Source organism: Trichosurus vulpecula, chromosome 2, assembly GCF_011100635.1.
Source record: "Trichosurus vulpecula isolate mTriVul1 chromosome 2, mTriVul1.pri, whole genome shotgun sequence".
Lineage (NCBI taxonomy): Eukaryota > Metazoa > Chordata > Mammalia > Diprotodontia > Phalangeridae > Trichosurus > Trichosurus vulpecula.
Window position 1 is genome coordinate 304,188,078 of NC_050574.1, and position 22,406 is coordinate 304,210,483.

The window sequence follows — 22,406 nt, forward strand, 5'->3', positions numbered from 1 at the left end:
CATTAGGAGAAACACTTTATGGGAGTAGGACAGAGGGATCAAACACTATAGTGTGGAACAAACCAGGTTAAAATGTAACTGCGAACTATTTAACAAAATAAATACAATAAAACAAATATTACATCTTAAAACTAATTCAATAACAGTCCAATGGTGCTGCTTTTATTTGAGTTTGACAGCACTATGCAGACGGCAGTGGTTACCAATCTTTGGGCATGAGGAACTTTTTTTAAACATTAAAATATTTCACAAACACTCACAGTACAGTAGTTGTAATCTGTGGCTGTCTGGGATGCAATATTCTAACTTATTTGTTCTAATTTATTCAGAACACAGGTTAGGAAGCAATCACTTAAATATTAAAATTACGGCTTTGGTGGGGAAATGGGGAAGGAGAAGAAAAGTTCCAAAGCTGGTTAGTTGAATTTTCCTTACCAACTGGCTAGCTAATTAACTTGCTAACTGGTTGGACAATCTTTCACACTAAGTTGTAACTACTGTTATCTTCTTAACTCAGTTATTAATAGTTAACAACTCTTAATTCCCATTTCAGAAATATCAGTACACTCAATTCTTCCCACCATAATTTTGATTAAGCCTACCATCGAATACCTGCCCTTCTCCCTCCCAATAAGGGAGTGTTATTCATACACAGATGTACACGTAAACACACACACACGTTCTGAAATCTCATGTGTGTTTGTGTGTGTGTGTGTGTGTGTGTGTGTGTGTGTGTGTATAATATGTATGTATAAGATGTTAATATGTATCCATAAAAAAAGGGTAGCCTTGGATTCAGGAAGACCTGAGATCATGTTCAACTTCCAAGATGAAGCCACTTCAATCACTTAACCCCATCAGTATTACAATATGTAACAGAGCAGGTACTGAGCCGGTACTGGAGGGGGGAATTTCCTGATCAGGCATACTCTACAGCAATGAATATCACAGGCCCAGCCCAAAAATTAGGGAAAAAAATCTAAACTTGGGAAATAAGAGAAAAAATGGAGGGATGATTATCTGAATTATGAAAGGATACACTACAAAATTCCTTTGTAACAAGCTCCCGTAGTAAATAATAATCACAGAATTTCAGAGTTGAAAAGAAAGTAGAAGCCAAATAGTCTAACCCAGACCCAAATAGGAATCCCCAACAAAAAGTTATCCACCCTCTGCTTGAAGACCACCAATGAGTGGGAACCTACTCTATCTCCCAAAGCAATATATGCCACAACTGACTAGCTCTAATTGTTAGGAAGCTTTTCTCTTGTACTGAATGCTAAATTTTCTTCTTCACAACCTCTACCTATAACTTCTAGCTCTGCCCTCTGGGGCAAAACAGAACAAGTCTAATCATTTAAACAATAAGCATTTATTAAGTATCTCTTACGTGCCAGATATTGTGCCAGGGGTTAAGGAAATAGAAAAAAAGTGAAACAATTCCTTCCCTGAAGGAGCTTACATTGAAGAAAACTTTGAGGGAGACAGTCAGTCAAACAGCCAGAGACACATGGATATGCAAAATAAATATAAGCTAAGTTGTAAAGAAAGGACCTAGCAGATGGGAAAAGAAGAAGGCAGAGACCAGGAAGGGCCTTATGTAGTAGGCTGTGTTTTGTAAGCTGAGTTTTGAAGGAAACTGGGCATTCAAAGAGATGGAGGTAAAGAAGGAATGCAATCCTATCATGAGGTATGTCAGCTTTCATGTCCTCTCCTAAGTCATCTCCTTCTTCTCCAGACTAAATATTCCTATTTCCTTCAACCAATCACTAGACGGCATGATTGTCAGGCTCATCAGCACTCTGGTGACCTTCTTCTCGATACTCTTCAACTTAAAAGGTGGTACCCTGGAACTGAACCAGAAATGGTCTGAGCAGGGCTGCAGTCATGCATACCAACATCTCTCTTAATGCTTAAGATTTTGTTCACCTTTTGGCTGCCATATCATGTTGCTGGTGGACGTTCAACTTGTAGTCCACTAAAACCTCAAGTTCTCTTCCATCTGACACCACCTTCCCTATTTTCAATCTATGAACCTGATTTTTTAATGAATGAAAAAGCACTTGCAGAGCAGTGAAAATTACCCAGTAACTGGCAAATACTGCTCTGGCAGGAAGGCCGAGGTGGGGTGGGGGCCGGGGGGGTGGGGGGTGGAGACAGGCCAGGCCTAAAGAACAAGAGACTTGTCTTCTAAATCCCAGCACCATCACTTAATATCTTGGCCTAATAATGCAGTACTTCTTAACCTCGGTTTCTTCACCTATAAACAGAGAAGATTCCTGCCCTGACTACATTACAGGTCTGTTGCTAGGATGAAATAAAAATATATATGAAAATGCTATATAAATGCAAACTGTTATTATTAAAGCATTATGGGGCAGACTTTATAAAATACCTTAATGAACTCAAGAACTCTTATTATCTATGGCATTTTCTTAACTGAGCAGTCTACTTGAACCTGACCAAAAAAAAACAGAATAAAAGTGAGAACATGAAATAAAAGAATAGCAGTAAGATTAGTCTGGCAATTCACAAACCATGTATAGCCTCTATAGCTTACCTAACAATCACATTCTGCCTTTTATTATTAACTCTTTATGTGTATGTCATTCCTCCCGAGAGCAGGCAGCTTCCAATTCATGCTCAGGATTATTAACCGTAGAATCTTAAAATAGGAATGAGCCTGAAAAATTATTTAGTCCAAACTCTTCATTTTACAGATAAGGTAACTGTATCTAGGCACAATCCCAAATATTATGGGTGCTACAACCATTAGGAGACATTTGGCTTTTGCTGAATAAATTAATTGTATGCAGTTTAAGCAACACAGTAAATGGCTATTCTGTCTAGCCTAGTGGTTCTCAAAGGGTGGATCCCTAAAGATCCCTCAGACCCTACCAGGGGTTCCAATGAAGGCAAAAATTGTCTCATAATAATATTAAGATATTTTACTTTCTAATATAGTAAAAAAAAATAGAAATAACTCATATAACAAAAGCTTTTGGGGGGAGTCGATAATTTTTAAGAATACAAAGAACCACTGGTCAAGTGTATTCAAAGAGGGGAAAACAAAGAAGTTAGTCTGTAGAAATAACTACCTACCAATATAATACTGAAATGTAAGATATAAAATTATTATTAGAGAAAAGAAAATCAAAAATATGGATTCTTTTCTTTAAAATCTGGGTTCTTAACAGCTTAAATTTTCCATCATCTAGATTTCATAATTGAATCAAGTTTTAAACAAGACCAAGATTTCAGAGGATCTTAGACCAAGTGCCCTTCTTTTCCTCTGAAGAAAAATATGCTCTCATCTGGAATTGGAGAAAGATATTTACTATCTCCCCTCTCCCCCCACCAAAAAAAAAAAAAAAGCTTCTTGATTTTTCCAAATGACAGAGTGGTGATGTCCTAAATCTGCTTCATTTCAGAGATGAGGCCTTCTGAAAGTTATTTACAAAACCACCAAAAAACAAAACCTCAGCATGGATTAAGGGGAAGTAAATATGAGCTGGGCCACAAAATAAGGGGAATTAAGAAAGAAAATTAGCTTCCCACAAAATAATTTCTTGGTGTCCAGTTTTCAGCTGAGGATTGAGGGAAGGCAACAGAGAACTAGAGTCCTGAGAGAGAATACTGATATTAATTCTCTCTTTAGGCACAATTGAACAAAATAAAACAAGAGAACTGACCTTCTGGGGATCAAAATTGTAATGTCTCAATATTTTGGGGTAATTTTCTAGAGCCAGTGTCTTCCATAATGTATACCAAAAGAAGGCTGAACAGCTACCAAGAGTTATTACATCATAACACCTATTATAGTGGGCAAGGTCGACGAAGAAGGCATTATATATTCTAAATCTAATCTGGGCCTTTTCTTCCAATTCCTTAACACTTGCTCAGAAAGCACTCAATAATTTTCTACCCTCCCCTCATAAATCATCGTTCACCCCTAAATGAAAAAAAAAAAATCTCTCCTCCTCCAAAGCAATTCCACTAATTCAAGGGAATTAAGTCCTGTATTATGTCCTCAAAATTCCAATGTTAACAACTAGCCAGGAGTTAGCCTAAGGCTTTTCATGCTCCTTCACAAATGAAAAGAGAAACAGAATTTCCAGTCATTTCTCTTCCAGCTTTCAAACTTTTATTATTAGAAGTTTGTCCTACTTTTTACTCTGACACACTGAAAAGAGGTTAGACTGTACTAGGGCCAGGAAAGAGGCATCAAGGAAAATAAAGCCAAATTAAGTAAACAATGAGAAGATTCCTATCAGTATTTATCTATCCAATTCAATTAAGTATAATTTTGTGTGTGTGTGTGTGTGTGTGTGTGTGTGTGTGTGTGTGTGTGTGTATCTATCGCAGTAACCCTTCCTTGGAGCCACATGACTTTTCTCCCAGTAAATATTTGTCAGGAAACAAACTCTGCCATAAGAACTCAGGGGAAACAGAATTAGCCAGCAACAAAAAATATGAAACCTTCCACATGAGATAGATTACTGGGCTCACAAGACACAACAAACAAAAGATTCACTTTCCTTATTTTTTTTCCTTTGAGATGAGAGGGCATCTGTGTCATCTCATCATTAATGTTCATCCAAATTACTAAATTCAATAAATACTTCTTTCTATTCCTTTCAAAATCACCATTTCTACTATTCTGGTTAACTTAAGACACAAAATATTATAGGAAGCAATTTTCAAAATTGTTATGATTAAAATAAAAGCAAAAATTCACAATGTTTGAAAGTTCCTAAGAAAAAAATTTAAGCTAGGTAGCAATAATTCCTACTTTATATGGAACAAGACTTTTTTAGGCTTACATAGGAAATCATGGTCAATTTCACCAAATCCATTCATTTTACAGACAAGGAAACTAATCATCAAAGAAATCTCCAACACATGATAGCTGTGTGACCCTGGCAAGTCACTGGAGAGGCATAAGATGATGAAGTAGCAGGAAAAACAGTGAGCCCCACTCCCTCCAAAGTAAACCAGATCTAGAAAACACACAAGATTGAATCCCAATGAGGAATCAAAAAAAAAAAAACCGATTCATTTTTCCAGCCCACATCTGTAGACACTGGGGACACCATCTGGTCAAGATCATGCTAGAGCAGAGTCTCTGCACCAAGGGGTTAGTATCAGATGTTAGCACCAAGGGTCTAAACTTGTGTAGGGTGCAGGAATGGGTGCAAACTGGCAGCAGTGGCATGGACTTCCCAGTTCCAAGTCACAGACTGAAGGCAAACTGAAAAGAGGACTTTTACTTTGGGGTGGCCCTCCGGGCTAAGTAGTAGTTGAGGGCCCTAGCATGTGTGCTATGTGTGCAATGAGCAAATTCAGAAGCAAGCAGTAGTTCTGTGGCTGGGACCTTAGGAGTGAAGAACAGCCTCAGTTCTAGCTTCCATGTCAGTTTGAAGCCTGCGGTGGAATGACTAGGGTAGAAATCCCAGTTCCCTCCCTATTAAACAGCAGAGCTTTCCAGACAACTAATAATCTACAGAAATGCCAGCAACCCGTAAGTGTATTGCTCAGCCTGAAACCCACATCAGGAACTTGCAGAGCTCAGACGAGGCGGACAACTATCAGATCTCACTCTGTCTCTGATTTCCAGGTCCCTAGCCTGAGGTGCTGTTCCTGAGCTCCTAGAATAACAAACTACTCAATAGTCCAAAAAAAGAGCAACAAGAGCAATACAGACCTTCCCTCTAGGAAAATGAGAGTCCAGCCCTATCACAAAGTATAAAGTCAGGAAGTAAGCTAGCAGAGTTAGTAAATGAAAAAAGAATCCCACCATAAAGCGCTATTATGGTGACAGAGACACTAAAGATACGAATTCGAAAGAAGAGAATGATTCCAAAATATCTACAATCAAAGCCACAAAGAAAACACATAGCTTAGGCTCAAGTTCAACTAAAATTCCTTGAAGAGATGGAGAGTTGTTTGTTTTAAAGGGTTAAAAATTACTTATAAAATCAGAACTCTAGAGAGGGGGAAATGGGAGAAGAAATGACAGACAAGAAAGAAAAAATTAGAAGGAAAATTAACAGGTTGGAATAAGGCACAAAAATTATCCCATGAAATAAACTCCCTGATAACTAGAATAAACCAAATAGCAGTCAATGAAGTTAATTCATGGAACAACAAGAAAAACAAAACACTAAAAATACTGAAAAAACAGAAGACAATGGAAGGTATCTCAGAGCAACCTAGAAAACAGATTAAGGAAAGATAATTTAAGAATCACTGGATTACCTGAAAGCAACAACCAAAAAGAAAACAAAACACACAACTAGACATATTTCAAGAAATCATAAAAAATACCTAGATAGCTTAGAACCAGAAGACAAGGTAGAAATTAAAAGAACCTACCAATCAACAACTAAAAGACCACCCAAAATGAAAATTCCCAGAATTATACACAAAATCCAGAGATTCCAAGTCAAAGGAAAGAAATACTGCATACAGCCATAAAGAATTCACATATCAAGGAGCCACAGTCAGAGGATCACACACTATTTAGAAACCACCACTATAAAAGAACAGAAGGCTTACAATATGACATTCCAGAAACAAAAAACATAGGCTTACAACCATAAAGAACTTATCTAACAAAACTGGGTATAATACTATGGAAGAAAATGTGGGCCTTTAATGAAACAGAAGACTTCCAAGCATTCCTGATGGAAACACCACAGCTGCACAGAACCTCTGAAATGCAAATATAGGAGTCAAGAGAAACATAAAAAGATAAACACATGAATAAATAACCTTAAAGGGCAACTTCAATAAACTGCTTACATTTTTATATGGGAAGATGATACATGTGTCCCCAACAAACCCTGTCATGCTGGAGAGGAGTCAAAGAAAAAGTCTAATTAGAAAGATGGTCTGGGAACAGGAAGGAAGAATGCATTAGTTGGGAAAGAAAGAGGAAGGCTAGGGAAAATTATCTCACAATCAGAATGCACAAGTAGATAGCCATACAAATGAGGTGGAGAGAGCAGCTGACACATGAACTTCACTCTTATCTGAACAGGTCAAAGAAGGGATGAATACAGTGTCTGTACACATGCACGTGCGCTCAAAAGTCGGTATAGAACTACATTTCACTACAGAAAAAATCAGGGAAAGGGAAAAAAAGAAAGGGGGGGAATTGGAGGGAGAGCAGATTAAGAGAGAAAACAGTACAAAGCTAACAGAATGTATAGAATATTTACAGCAGCTCTTTTTTGAGGTAGCAAAGAAGTGTAAACTGGGGGAATAATCATCAATTGGAGAATATTTGAATGAAGTATGGTACAGAAATGTGATGGAATACTATTATGCTATAAGAAATGATGAAGGGGATCGTTTCAGAAAAACCTGGTAAGACTTGTACAAACTGATATCAAGTGAAGTTAAGCAGAACCAGGAGATATAATTACAATATTGTAAATACAAACAACTTTGAAAGACTTAAGTAGTATGATCAGCATAATAACCACAATTCCAACCGCCTATTAACAAAACACACTACCCACTTGCTGATAACAGAAGTAAAGAACTCAGTGCAGAATGATTATTTTTTTTTGACATGGGCAACGTAGAAATTTATTTTGCTTGGCTACATAATAGGTTTTGTTCTTTCTTTCTCAATGGTGAGGGGTTGGGAGCCAGTGTGGGGGAGGGAGAGAAGGCCAACTTGTGTTAATTGAAAGAAAAAATTTAAATCACTTAACCTCACAGGCCTCAGTTTCCTGACAAATGAAGATAATAATGCCATTTACTTTATACAGTTGTTGTGTGATAAAATAACATGCACAAAGTGTTTTGTAAACCTTAAAGCACTATATAAATGATTTACTACAATGACAATAATTATGACTACTACTACATTGTGTCAGAAGTAATGTATGTCAGAATTTGACTTTATTTCTAAAGGGAAAAAAAAAGTCTCTCCAGAAAATATCAGTCTTTCCAAAGAAAGAATTCAAAAAGATAGAGCTACAGTAAGCAGAATATCTTCTCTCTTCACCCATTAGAATATAGTATCAAGAAAGCATCAGACTTCAACCTCTTCACTAAGACCTCAGTCATGTAGCTTATGGAATTACATTAAGTTTAACTACTTTAGTGAGCTCCAAAGAGTGTAATTCAAGGTGCTGCCAGTAAATCAAATAACTCAGCTCCTTAGAGAGGCAAGACTTCAATCCCTTCTTTCAAATGGAATTCCAACAACAAAAGTCCTACTGTGCTAAGCACTGAATATACGACATAAAGCAAGGAAAATGCCAGAATATGATAGATACTTAATTTAAAATAAATGTCCTAGGGTTAAACTGGTTATGACCCAGGTTTGGGAAACAGAGAAGAATTTAACAAGAGGTCAAACCAGAAATGAAGCACTTAGACCTGAAGCAAAGACCAGAAATACTTTCTCACTTAAGTATCAAGAAATACAAAGTAATTGTTGGCCCCAGTTAATCAACAACCACATCCCAGAACTCCCCTGGAAATATCATGCAGGAATTCAGGTAGGTAGGAAGGCTAGCTAAGGCCAGAAATGTAGTACACACTAATACTAAGTCTTCCATGGCGGGGGGGAGGGGGGGGGGGCGGTGAGGGGTATTTATAGAAATCAAAAAAATGTCTACAGTTTGCATCCTTGTTTGTAGCAAATATACTATAGCAGCAATTACCATGAGCAAAGTACAAGCAATGTTAATACACACACACACACGCACACACACACACCTTTACTGTGTCTTATATGCTACAAGTATCATCTTCTCTTATCCTTCTTTCACTTCTCCTTTGTTTCTGTCTTCTCTTCTCCCTTCCTTCTCTTCAATTATCCTTAGGCCTTTTACCCCAAAGCTAAGGGAGCCACTAAACCTGGGGAACTTTCCACTCTCTTCAACCTAACAACATCCAGTCCCTTCCAGTTTCAATCAAACCACAGATATGGTAGATGCATCTAAAACTATTCCATCACACCAACAAACCAAAGAACAGATTGGAACTAATTTATCCTCACACTGACCTATAACTAATAAATCCCCACTTACTGCTATGCTAGTTTGGAATTCAAAGTCCTTCATAACTTGCCTCCCCTTCCTGCCTTTCCAGTCTTCTTACACCTTACAACTCACCCCATGTATTCTGTGATCCGTGACAATGACCTCCTTGCTGCTCCTTGAACAAGATACACCGTTTCCCAACTCTGAGCATTTTCACTGGCTTCCCCCATGCACGGAATGTTTTCCCTCTTCATCTCCACCTCCTGGATTCCCTGGTTTCCTTCAAGTCCGGCTCTGGCGGCTCAGCGTGACAAAACAGTAATTGTTTCTGTTTTGGCCAGAAACCCTGATGGTCTTCCCCTCCCAGATTGTGGGTTTGGTTTGGTTTTTGACTAGGTAAAAGAGGCCATTCTTTGCCTCATTTCTTACCTAGCCTTAATCACTGAATGGGCATTGCCTCAGTCAAACTGAGGCCTGGGAAAGACCTTAGCTTAAAAAAGCCAAGTCTCCCACTGCATCCTGGGTCATGTCTAGTCATCCTGATCTGTATCTTACACTGGGCCCAGTTGACTCCAGAAGAGAAAGTGAGGCTGGTGACTTTGCACAGCCTTCCCTCACTTAAATACAGTTCACTTGCAAGTTATGACATCACCTTCCTGATGAACAAAAATCCCACCTTCTACAGAAAGGTTTTCCCAAGTCCCCTTAATTCTAATGCCTTCCCTCTGAGTATCTCCAACTCAACCTAAATAGAGCTTGTTTTGTGCTTAGTTGTTTGTGTACTGTCTCCCCAATTAGATTATAAGCTCCTTAAAAGCAGAACTGTCCTTTGCCTTTGTTTGTATTCCTAGCACTTAGCATAGTGCCTTCCACACAACAGGAGCTTAATAAATATTTACTGACTAAAAGTCTAGGTAAAAATTCCTTTCCCTTGTTACCTCTCTCCCCATACTTTCATCCTTATCTACCTCGACCCATCCCAATCCTTATTTTCCTCTCCTCATCCCCTTACATAAAGTTTTCTTGAACATTCATTCTGTTTTTAAATTCCCATCTGCAATGCTGGGAAGAAGGTATGGAAAGAAGGGCACACTGATGCATTGTGGATGAAACTATGAACTGGTACAACCATTCTGGAAAACAATTTAGAATTATGTAAATAAAATGACAAAAATATCCATACATCTTACACAGCTATTTTGTCACTAACCATAAGCCTTGATAAGGTCATTAACAAAAAGAAAGGCTCCATAAATATCAAAATATTTATAGCAGCATTTGTTATGGAAGCAAAGAACTAGAAACAAAGTAGATGCCCATTGACTGAGATGGCTAAACAAGTTGTGATACACGACTGCAATGGAATAGAATGATACTACTCCAAAAGAAACAAGTATGATGACTACAAAGAAGTACTGGAAGACTTACAAGAACTGATACAAAGTGAAATAAGTAGAGCCAAGAAAACCATATACATAAGTACTATAACAATGGAAAGGGAAAGAACCACCACCACAAAATGATTAAATCTAAATGCTACTAAATTATAAAGAACAAACCTGACCCCTAAAAAAGAGATATAAGAAGACACCTCCCTCTGCTCCTTTTTGGAGGTCAGGGTCCATAGGTGTCAAATACTGTATATAATGTCGGACTTTTTCAAAGTGTTGATCACTTTTGCTGAACTTCTCTTCATTAAAAAGCAAAACACTTTGTTAAAAGGGATACCTCTCCAGGAAGAAGGAGATGAAAATGGGGGGAACAACGCAATGTAAAAACCAAAGATTATCAATAAAAATCTATTTTTAAAAAACCTTTCTTTTGATCTCTGTTGATTTCTGTTTCACTCCTACCTTGTGGCACTATATGAAATGTCGTGCCTACTGCGTACCAGGCACTGTGTCAGGTGCTGGGGTTACAAAGACAAAAATGAAACCATACTTTCCCCAAGTAAGCTTGTATTTTCTCAGGGGAAAGGCATATATGTAAATAAGTATATGCAAAATAAATCCAAAGTAATTTCTGAGGAAAGGCACTGGCAGCTGGGGAGAGATTAGGAAAAAAGCCTCCTCTAAGTGGCATATCAACTAAGCTTGGAAAGAAACCAAGGACTCCAAGAAGCAAAGGTACGGAAGAAGTCCATCTATGACATGAGACAATAAGTGTAAAGGCAGGGGGACAAGAAATGGAGGGTTACACGGAGGGTAAAACAAAAAGATAGGACTATAGAAATGTGTGTGAAAAGAAGTAATGATTAACAAGACTGGAAAGGTAGGTTAGAACCAGGTTGTAAAGAGTTTTAGATGCCAAAGACAAGAATCCAAATTTAGTCGTAAGAAAATGGAAAGGCACTGAAGTTTATTGAACAAAGGAGCGACAAAATTAGACGTGTGTTTTAGGAATATCAGTTTGGCAGCAGAATGAAAGATAGAACAGAAAAAAAGAGGCAAGAAGACCAATTAGGAAGTGTTAGAATAATACAGGTGAAAGGTGACCATGGGGTCTTATAAGGAGAGTAGTTCTGTAAGTAGAAAGAATGGGACTAATGAGGGAGAAGAGTCAAGAAGACTTGGCAACGGGTTGGATAAGGGAGGAGGAAGAACAAAGAGTTGAGAATGCCTTCAAGCTTTCGGATCTGGGTGACTAGAAGAATGGCAATGCTCTTGACAAAAAAAGGAAAGTCTGGAAGACAAACGGTTTTGAGGAAGGATAATGAATTCTTTTTTATACAAGTTGAGTTTGAGATGCCTATACTTACTGAAATACCCAACAGGCATCTGTAGATGTACAACTGGAGCTCAGGAGAGGGATTACTACTGAATATATAAATCTGGAAGTAATCTACCCAGAGGCAGCAATTAAACCAATGGGAACTAATATAGTCTTCAAGAGAATAGAGAAAAGAGCCAGGATCCCTTAAAAAGCTTTGGCATATGCCTACTATTTTTGAGATACAAATAATAATACTGCAAAAGATAATGACTAGAGGAAGGAGGAGAACCAAGAGAAGGCAATATCATGAAAACCTAGAGAGGACAGAGAATCTGGGAAAAGAGAATGAACAAGAGCAACAAATGCTGCAATGAGGTCAAGAAGAATGAGAATAAAAAAGGGTCATCAGACGGAGCAACTAAGAAATCATTGGTAACTCACTTGATTGATGGTCAAAAGCCAGACTGCAGGAGTAGATAAACTGATTGAGAGGAGAAAAAGTAGTGGCAACAAGAATAGAGAACTTTTCTAGAAGTGTAGCTATGAAAGTGAAGAAAGAAAAGGACAATGGTTTAAGGAAATGATAGAGTGAGATTTTTTTTGGGGGGGGGGGGGAGGGATTAAGGTTAGGGGAGTCCTATGCATGTTTGCAGAATTCAAGGAAGGAGACAGTAGGAAAGTTAAGACCGAAGATTGGAATTGGGTGGGAAGATTATGAGCACAATCTGATGGAGGAGATGAAAGGAAATAGAATCAAGGATACATGAAGAGCACTGGACCTTGGAGAAAAGAAAAGAACTACTTCTTTGTCAAAGATTGGAATGAAGGAATAATTGAAGAATGAAGGGCTAGGTATTGAGATACATAGATGGGAAGTAAATAGTCTCCCTTGCCCCAAGGGAAGTATGAGGTGAGGTCCTCTACTAAGAGAATGGAAGAAGTTTGAAGAGAGAAAGGAAAATTTGGAACAGCTATGGAGGTGAGAATCAATTCAGGAGGAGTAAAAGAATCACTTTGCTATAGAAGAGGGCGCAATTAAGACATGACCTGGGTTTGAAAGGCATGAGCAGTGGTAGAACAAATAGGCAAGAGATTTAAAAGCAGAAAACAGTAGAATATGGAACTATCAGATTGAGACTAGGAAGAGAGGAAAGTGAAACCAAGGCTGTGTGATGGCCTAGACTAGAGGTCTCAGTGAGGATGAAGGATAGGTTTACAAGAAGTGACACAAAAAGAGTTACAGTCAAAGGAGATAACGTTCAGTCCCATTAAAGAATTTCTGAACTCTTAGTCATGGAAATGTAACATTTGTGGCAAGATCAATGGTGTAACTGCCCCATGTAATGATGTGTCTCCTAAAGATAACTATTTTTCACCCCTCTCTTAAATATTTCCATAAATATTGTGGGACACAAAAGAAGGAATTGTGTTTCCACAGGATTAAAACTCCTCCCAGTTTTGTACGGGTGATAACAGAAGGGATAACAGGATGTAAGTCAGAGGTAACTGGTTCTAGTCAGAGCTGTGACCTAGCAGAACCAGGCTTCTGATCAGGTAAAAGATTAGAAGCTGAAGCTTGTACGGATGCTTAACGAGCTGTTGGGAAGGAGGGAGGGGGAGGCATGACATGGCCAGTTCAGGAGGTTGCATCTAGCCAATAGAGAGCAAGGGGAGGAACTCAAATTGGGAACAGCATAAAAAGCGTTGCATTTGTCTGAGCAAGCATACACTCTACTCAGGAGGTACCCAATCACCAGGAATGTAGAATAATTGGCTAAAATAAAATGAGAACTTTCCTGGCTTCACAAAGAGTACTGTGTTCTTTCTGGAGTGAGCCTGTTTCTCACAATACTTCCAACAGATACTTCCATAAATACCCTTTCTCATAGGACCTATGTGAAAAACCAACATATTATTTATGGCCTCACTGCCACTTCTGGAACTCTGGTAGCACACTCAGACTCTGAAATTCCTACTATCTAATCCTGCTACCCTGTCTGTAACTCTGACACTGCCATTCAATGGTCTCCAGAAAAACCTCCTTTGATAACTGGCATCTAACTTAGATTCCAACTCAAACTTGATCACTGTCCTGATGATTTCAATATATGAATATTGAGGACACTCCCTAACAGCCTACTCTTTCAGTTCATCAACCCTCCTCAATGCTCATGACCTCTCCACTGTATCCCAGCCATGCACAGGATTTCAGACCTGAAAATGTTTTACGACCACGATGAAGAATTCTGACATTTACCTCTCTAATCACAATCACCTATTTCCTATTGCCCACTCCACCTGAGCCTATTCATCCCAATGCCTTAATGTTTCCTGTTCTACCAGTTCATCACTCCTGTTTAACCTGGTAATTCTTAACCGGATCACTCCAAATTCAATTCAACATTTATTAAATAACTGACATATACACATAATGTAACATATATACATAAACATGTTAAAATAAAGATGTAATTATTTAAGATATTCTATGCTTATACACACATACATTTACATATAAAATGCTTTATATAGATTATAAGGCACTAAGGTCTTCCCGACTAAATCCAACATTCAATCCATTCTGCCATCCTGCCTAAACCTAAAATGTGTGTAATACTGTGCTACAGTCGCTGAGGAAGGAACAAACTTACTGTCTGCATTCCCTCCTTCTATTCACAAATCACCCAGTACTACTACAGGAAGCTATATAACATTTGTTACCTGGCTCACTACAAAGTCATGCTATTCAACCTCAGCCAGACCCTCACCTATACAAGGCAATTCTTTTACTCATCTTTAACAGACTTCCTAATACACAGCTGTTTGGGGAAGAAAAGATTTGCAGGTCTCCAAACTATAATGCCACCTCCCCCACACCCCAACCATGTCACGTCCTACTTGGAAGAGAAGATTCAGATAATCATGAATATCCTGCCCTTGTTCCTATCTTAAAACCTCTCTGTGTCTTCACCCTCTTTTCCCTAGGTCTCTGAGAAAGAGCCAGCCCTGTTTTTTGCCAAGGTTAATCCTGCCACCCTCCACACATCCACGCCCATGCCCCAGGCTCTCCTTCAGGAACTTGTTTCAACAATCACCCCTCTTGTTATCTTCAGGCTCCCTCTCTACTGACTTCTTTTCCTCTACCTACAAACATCCTCGGTTCTCCCCACCCTATTAAAAAAAAACAACTTACCTCAACTGTGCTACTCTAACAAATTACTGTCCTGTGTCTTTTTTCCTCTTTATTACTAAACTTCTAGCAAAAGTGCCTTACACTTGCTGCCTCCCCACCTCTCATTCAACTTTTGAAATCTGGCTCCCGTCCCTACCACTTTACTAAAGTGCTCTCTCTTCAAGGTCATCATTGACCTCAAATGCCAAGTTCCATGTGATTTCTCTGTCCTCAATTCTCTGACCTTTCTGTAATATCTGACACTGATGACCAGCCAGCTCCCATGTCTTCAATGACATTCTTTTTCTAGTTCTTCTACTAGAATCTGACCACTCCCCTTCCTGTTCTCCTTTCCCTGGATCATCATCTTGATCCCTTGGTAATACCAACTACTCTCATGGGTTCAATTTAACAACTCTATATAGATTGCACCCAAATCTACATATCTGGCAGTGAGCTCCAGTCATGCATTTCCAATGACAGTCTGACATTTCTACATTAATGTAACATAGCAGCTCAGACTCAATCTATTCAAAATTGAAAGGAGCACCTTTCTCCCCCAAAATGCCTTTCTACCTAAGTTTCTCACTCCCCTTTTTAATATTCAATCTCTACCCCATTAACTGGCTCCTTCTCTACTGTCTACAAACATATCCAGGACTAAACAATGCCAATCAATAAATACTAGTTTAATTTATAACGGCATCCTGTAAGCAGAAGATGTGGACAAAAGGCTTTGCAACTATTTACCTTGAAAAACTAGGATTCTGAATGATGTATGAGACTCATTCCACAGCATTTTCTAATGTATAGTGAAGAAAAGAACTAAACCCTCCTCCCTTCTACCTCTCCTATTACTGTAGAGGGCAACATCATTCTTTCAGTCCTTCAGGCTCCCAACCTAGGAGTCATCCTGGACTCCTCACTATCTTTCAAGGCCCCATTATCCAATCTCATGCCAAGGCCTGTCAATTTCGCCATTTTTCAAATATGCCCCCCTTTCCTCTGACGCTGCTACCACCATGGTACACGCCCTTATCACCTCATGACCAGGCTATTGTAATAGCCTGCTGATGGGTCTGCTTGCCCCAAGTTTCTCCCCGCTAAATAAACAAATTAATTTAATCCTAAAGAACTGGTGGATCAAAGAACAAATCACAGAAAAAGTAAGATAAATCCATCCTACAAATGACAACAATGATACAATATACCAAAGCTTTTGGAATGCAGCCAGAGCAATCCTTAGGGGAAATGTTTTCTCCCTCAAAACTTTCATCAACAAAAGAGAAAAGAACAGATCAACAGACCGACTAGGCATGGAACTAAAATGACAAGAAAACCTACAAATTTTGAAACACTCTGAAGGACCTATGAAGGAAGATGCTATCTACCACCTCCAGAGAAGCAAGTAATAAATAAAAATATGCATGTTTTTATGTGTGCATGAGTGTGAGTGTGTTTGTGTGTCTGTGAGAGAGAGAGAGAGAGGGAGGGAGAGAGAGGGAGAGAGAGAGAGAGGGAGAGCCAGAGAGAGACAGAGAGGGGGAAGGAGTGGGATATGGTGGCCTTCTCTACTGTAGGGTGGGGAGGGAGACAGTTCAGAACTTAAAATGTAACCCAAAAAAATCAAAATTTTCTTTAAAAACCTTCTGATTAATACCAAGATAGAAATTCTGAAAAATCAAAGAAAAGATTAACAAAATGGAAGGGAAAAAACCTACATAAACAATGAATCAATAAACACGTATAGTTTGATTTGGTTTTAAACACCAGAAGGACTGGAATATGTACATACATTTGTGTGCATACAGGTATACATATGTATACACAGCACACATTTATTCAATAAATATTTTCAATTTACATGTAAAAAATTTGTAACATTCTTTTTTTTTCTAATTTTTGAGTTTCAAAATCTCTCCCTTAAATATAAACCTATGGATATGGAGCATCTTTCAATTTAATCTGCTAAACTGTTAGATTAGAAGTCTTCTGCTTTGAAAAAAAAATTAAATTCTCCTCCTCCTTCCTACCCCTTACCCCTCCTTAAGAAGGCAAACAATTTGATATCAATTATACATGTGAAGTCATACAAAACTTATTTCTGTATTAGGCATGTTGCAAAAGAAAACACACACACACACGAAAAATAAAGAAAGTAAAATAAGTATGTTTCACTCTGTATTCAGAATTCATCAGTTCTCTCTCTGGAGGTGGTTAAAATTATTCTTCATGGGGAGAAGGATTAGAATTTAAGAGTACCTAAAGGGACCAACCTGAGTCAATTGAGAGTACATTTTTTTTAACCCATAAAGCGAAGAAACTAGAAATAGTAGGATAAAAATGGTTATTTCAAAATAATATTATGTGATTTTTGCATCAATTGACATTCCTGGTCCTTCTAATGCTAAACTAATAACACAGATAAACTGTGAGACAATTTAATCCATTTATATAGAAGTAAAACAAATTACCAGTATTTCAAAATGAGAAAGAATTCAAAATAAATGGAGGGAACTGTAAACTATTTTGTACAACTATGTGCCAATGAAACTGACAATGAATATTTACAATGAATGAATGTTTACAAAAATATAAAATGCCCAAATTAACAGAACAAGATAGAGAATTCGATATACTCCTACTTTGAAGAAGAAAGTGAATAAGCCATAAATGAACTCCCAAAGGGAAAACAAAAAAGCACCGGATGGGTTTACAATCCAACTCAAATAACAGTAGTAGTAGTGAGAGCTGCAGCAGCAGCTTGATTTTTAAGTTCAAAATCTTTTAAATGGGGGGGAAAAATCTAAGTTATATTCTCATAAAATTTGTACATACAATCTAGAAAGGATGGCCAACACAGTAGATGAGAGAGAGTCTGGATTCAGAAAGATCCCACATTGGGTTGAATTTAATAGACAAAATTTAATAGGGATAAATGTAGTCTTGCACTTGGGTATTAAAAAAACTCAACTTTACAAGTATAAGATGGGATAAAATAACTACATAATGTATGAAATACTTAAAGAGTCTACTTACCAATACATACACGATACATTATACAAATACCACTACAAAACCTTCTTTTATGGAAATATAGACTAACATAAATAACTGCAGAAATGGTTAGGTTGTTCAGCCTATATAACAAAAATGACAACACAAATCTAAACTGATTTACTTATTCAATGTCATAACAATAAAATTAGCAAAGGATTATTTTAGATTTAGAAAAAATAAAATTCATGTGGAGGAAAATTGTTCATTGTTTTTCTTTCATTCTCAAAGAGGACCATGACACCAGGAAGGTGACGTCATGACTTGCAAGTGAATTGTACTTAAGTGAGGGAGGACTGTACAAAGTCACCAGACTCACTCTCTCCTCCAGAGCCATCTGGGTCCAGTGGCACGATACAGATCAGGACGACTGGACACGGCCCAGGATGCAGTGCGAGACTTGGCCTTTTTAAGCTGAGGTCTTTTCCAGGTCTCAGTTTGACTAAGGCAACACCCATTCAGTGACTAAGGCTACGGTAAGAAATGAGGCAAAGAATGGCCTCTTTTACCTAGTCCAAAAACAAAAAAAAGTGGGAGGGGAAGACTATCAGGGTTTCTGGACAAAACAGAAACAATTGCTATGAACGCTCACTCTGAGCCATCAGAGCCCAAATAAACAAAGCCCAAGTGAAGTTTGGGCAGGGACCCAATCAATGAGAGCCAGAGTGATCTGAGTGTAAGGCATGGTCCTTAAAAGAAATCTAGCTTGTAAACCAAGATATCTTGTGAGGTTTCAGTGATCAAAATTTATATTCCTTTGGGCAGAGCAGGTAAGGGTATAAGGAGGAAAATACAATGGTCTCCAGAGAAATATGAAAAAAAGTGGGAAGGAAGAGGGCTTATAGTAGTAGCAATCATGAAAATGATTTTATACTGGTTGAGAAATGGAAAAGCCAATCAGTAAAACATATTACACACTAGACCATATGCAAATGAACATAGAAGCCCAGTATTCAATAAATTTGAAGACACTTTATATTGGGGTAATAAATTCTTTATTTGACAAAAACTGTGGGAAAAACTGGAAAGCAGACTGGCATAGACTAAGCATAGACCAACATCTCACACTGCATACCAACATCAGGTCCAAATGGGTATATGGCATAGAAATAAAGGGTGGCATCATAAGCAAATTAGAGGAACAAGGAAGAATTTAGCTTCCTGATCTATGGCTAGGGGAAGAGTTTGTGACCAAACAAGAGAAAAAGAGGATCATAGCAGTAAGTTACTCTCATCAAGGTCTCATTTCCATCATATATATGGAATTGATGCAAATTATTAAGAATAAAGGCCATACTCCAACTGATAAGTTTTCAAAGAACGTGAACAGTTTTGAGAGAAAGAAAGTTATCAATAGTTATATAAAAAAATGTTCCAAGTCACTAATAAATAACTAGTCAACTAGTGTTTATTAAGAGCCTTTTAGGTGCCAGGCACTGTACAAAGTGTTGGGGATACAGAGGCAAAAAACAGTTCCTGTCCTCAAGAAGCTCGCAATTTAACGGAGGAGACAACATGCAAAAACAGTGTACAAATAAGATACAGACAGGGCAAACTGAGTGCAGTCTATGAAAGAGTGCATTAAGATTATGGAGGACTGGGAAAGGCTTCTTACAGAAGGTTAGACCAGCTAAAATGTGAAGGAAGTCAGGGAAGCTAGGAGACAGAGATGAGGAGACAGCATTCCAGCCAGTGAAAAAGCATGCAGTTAGCATATGGAGCATCTTTTGCAAGAAACAAGGAGGCAAGTGTTATTGGAAAAAATAGTTCACGAAGGGAATAAGAGGATGGCTGAAAAGGCAGGAAGGAGCAAGTTTACGAAGAGCTTTTAAAGTCAAACAGAGGACTTCCTATCTGGTTCTAGAGATAATAGGGAATCACTGGAGTGGATTAAATGGGGGGGGAAGAAGAGTGACATGGTCAGACACATCTGCTTTAGGAAGGTCACTCTGACAGGTGAATGAAACATGGGGTGGAGTGGGTAAAGACTTGAGGCAAGGAGACCAATCAGAAGGCTTTTGCTATATGTAAGAAATGGGAGGAGGACTTTTGTTTCCACAGAACGAAAGGTTTACTTCCCCCTCCCCTACCCCAGCTTTAGCAAAAACCAGGCCTCAAGGTTGGTCAGGTGGGCAGTCAGAGGCTTGTACACATTCAAATGCTTTTTGAGAAGGCAGTCTGGGGAATTAGAGAGGCCAAACCTCTAGAACCAGTTCAAGCTTATCTAGGGTCTACTGATTTGCATAATTTGCATATGTTAAAGAGAGAAAGTAGGGGAAGTAAAAGAATGTAGATTAATCCTAAAGTAAAAATCCTAAACTAAAGTAAAAGAATATAGATTAATCCTAAACTAAGACAAGGAAAATCTAATTAACTTCACTTTTGCTTCTGTATCCTTATTAATCCTACCTATATAAACTGTATAAGCTAGGAAAACTATGTAAAAAGATTGTAAAGTAACCATAACTCTAGCAGGAGGAGGGAATAGTTACCCCTGCTCCTGCAGCTGTATCAGTGTGAGTGTTCCAGTGAGCACTACACCGGCTCTCTCAAGGAGCATAATAAATACCTTCCTCTGCCCACTCTGGTCCTGAGCTCTTTGGGTAAGAATGGGCAAATCACATAGATTTTCCTAAGGTTAAAGAAAGGAAAGCAATGAGCAATGGAAGCTCATCTTGGGCTTACTTCCTGACACTGCCTTGGGGAGTCCTGTGGTCCCCACTGTGGTGTTAAGAAGGTGACCACTCAGGATTTCCCTGGGGAACCCTGTGGTCTGCACAGCCTTCTTAAGGGGACATCACTTGGGTCCTCCTTAGGGTCTTAACCCTAGGAGCCCTGTGATCCCCACAGATTAAGGAGGCTACCACTTGGCCTTCCTCTGGGAATACTGTGGTCTGCACAGCCTTCCTTAGGGATTATCACAGGGTTCTTCCTCAGGACTTTGGCCCTGCCTAGGAAGTCCAGTGATCCCCAAAACTGCGTTTCTCACAATTTGGGGAAGTCCAGTGATCCCCAAAACCACGTTTCTGACACTATAGTTCTGACAAGAAGTGGACATGGGCTGGGGACCAGGGAAGAGCCAACATGGCAGAGCAGAAACAGGGACCTGCTTGAGATTCTCCCCCCCACCCCACCAAACCCCTCAAGATACTTGTAAAAAATGACTCTAAACAAATTCTAGAGCAGCAGAAACCACTAAATGATAGAGGGAAACAGATTTCTAGCCCAAGATAATCTGGAAGGCCAATGGAAGGGTCTATCCCACCATGCTTAGAGCTGAACGCAACCCAGGGACATATGGGACTGGAGCAAGCCTCAGGGCACTGAATCACTGGCAGCTGCAGCAGTCTCCAGACTTCTCAGCCCACAAACACCAAAGACAGCTTCAAAGGTCAGTGGGAAAGCTCTCTTACCCTAGTGAGAGAGGAGGGTAGTCCAGCCATAGCCCCAGCCCCAGTCCCAGGGCTGCAGCAGCTGCTGCCACAGCAGCGGCTGCTTCTGGAGCTCTCAGCCTACAGACTGTGAGGGAACTGGGTGGCTGATCTGGGTTACAGTCCTGAGTGGCAGTCCTGGGGTGAGGAGGAGTGCTGGCATGTAGGAGCTGGTGGTGGCTGTGGAGAGGGAAGCCTCTTCGCAGTTCCAGGGCAGAAAAGAGTGCTTATGGTTGCTCACGGACCAGAGTGCAGGCCAGGAGAGGAGTAAACACTTCTCTTTTGATCATACCACTTTGGAGGAATTGAGAATTTACAGGTCCCTAGAGATATCTCTGAAAACAGCTGCACAAAATGCCTGAAACTTGGGGCAGTACACCCTCCATTTAACAAAGAGCTCAAAAGTCAAATAACTGGCTGGGAAAATAAGCAAACGGGAAAATAATAAGACTATATGAGGTTACTTTCTTGGTGAAAAGATGTTTTCTTACATCCTTGGTGGTGAGGAAGACCAAAGCATATAACTGGAAGAAGATCAAAGCATACAACCAAAGGAAGACAGCAAAGTCAAGGCTGTTATATCCAAAGCCTCCAAGAAAAATAAGAAATGGTCTCAGGCCATTGAAGAGCTCAAAAAGGATTTTGATAGTAAGTAAGAGAAGTAGAAGAAAAACTGGGAAGAGAAATGAGAGTGATGCAAGAAAATCATAACAAACCAGTCAAAGTCTTACTAAAGACCCCCAAAAATGCTGGAAAAAAAACACCTTTAAAAATAGACTAACCTAAATGGCAAAAGAGGTCCAAAAAGCCAATAAGGAGAAGAATGCATTAAAAAACAGAATCGGCCAAGTGGAAAAGGAGGTCCAAAAGCTCACTGATGAAAATAATTCCTTAAAAATTAGGATGGGGCAAATGGAAGATAGTGACTTTATGAGAAATCAAGAAATAATAAAACAAAACTAAAAGAATGAAAAAATAGAAGACAATGAATGTAAAATAGCTTATTGGAAAAACAAGTGCCCTGGAAAA

The 22,406-nt window shown here is 38.9% G+C and overlaps 1 protein-coding gene across 3 annotated transcripts in view; it reads right to left on the minus strand.

The window, feature by feature from the left end:
- CLASP1 (cytoplasmic linker associated protein 1) overlaps positions 1–22,406 on the minus strand; it is a 357,318-nt gene that overhangs the window by 315,776 nt on the left and 19,136 nt on the right. The gene's annotated exons all lie outside the window — the stretch shown is intronic.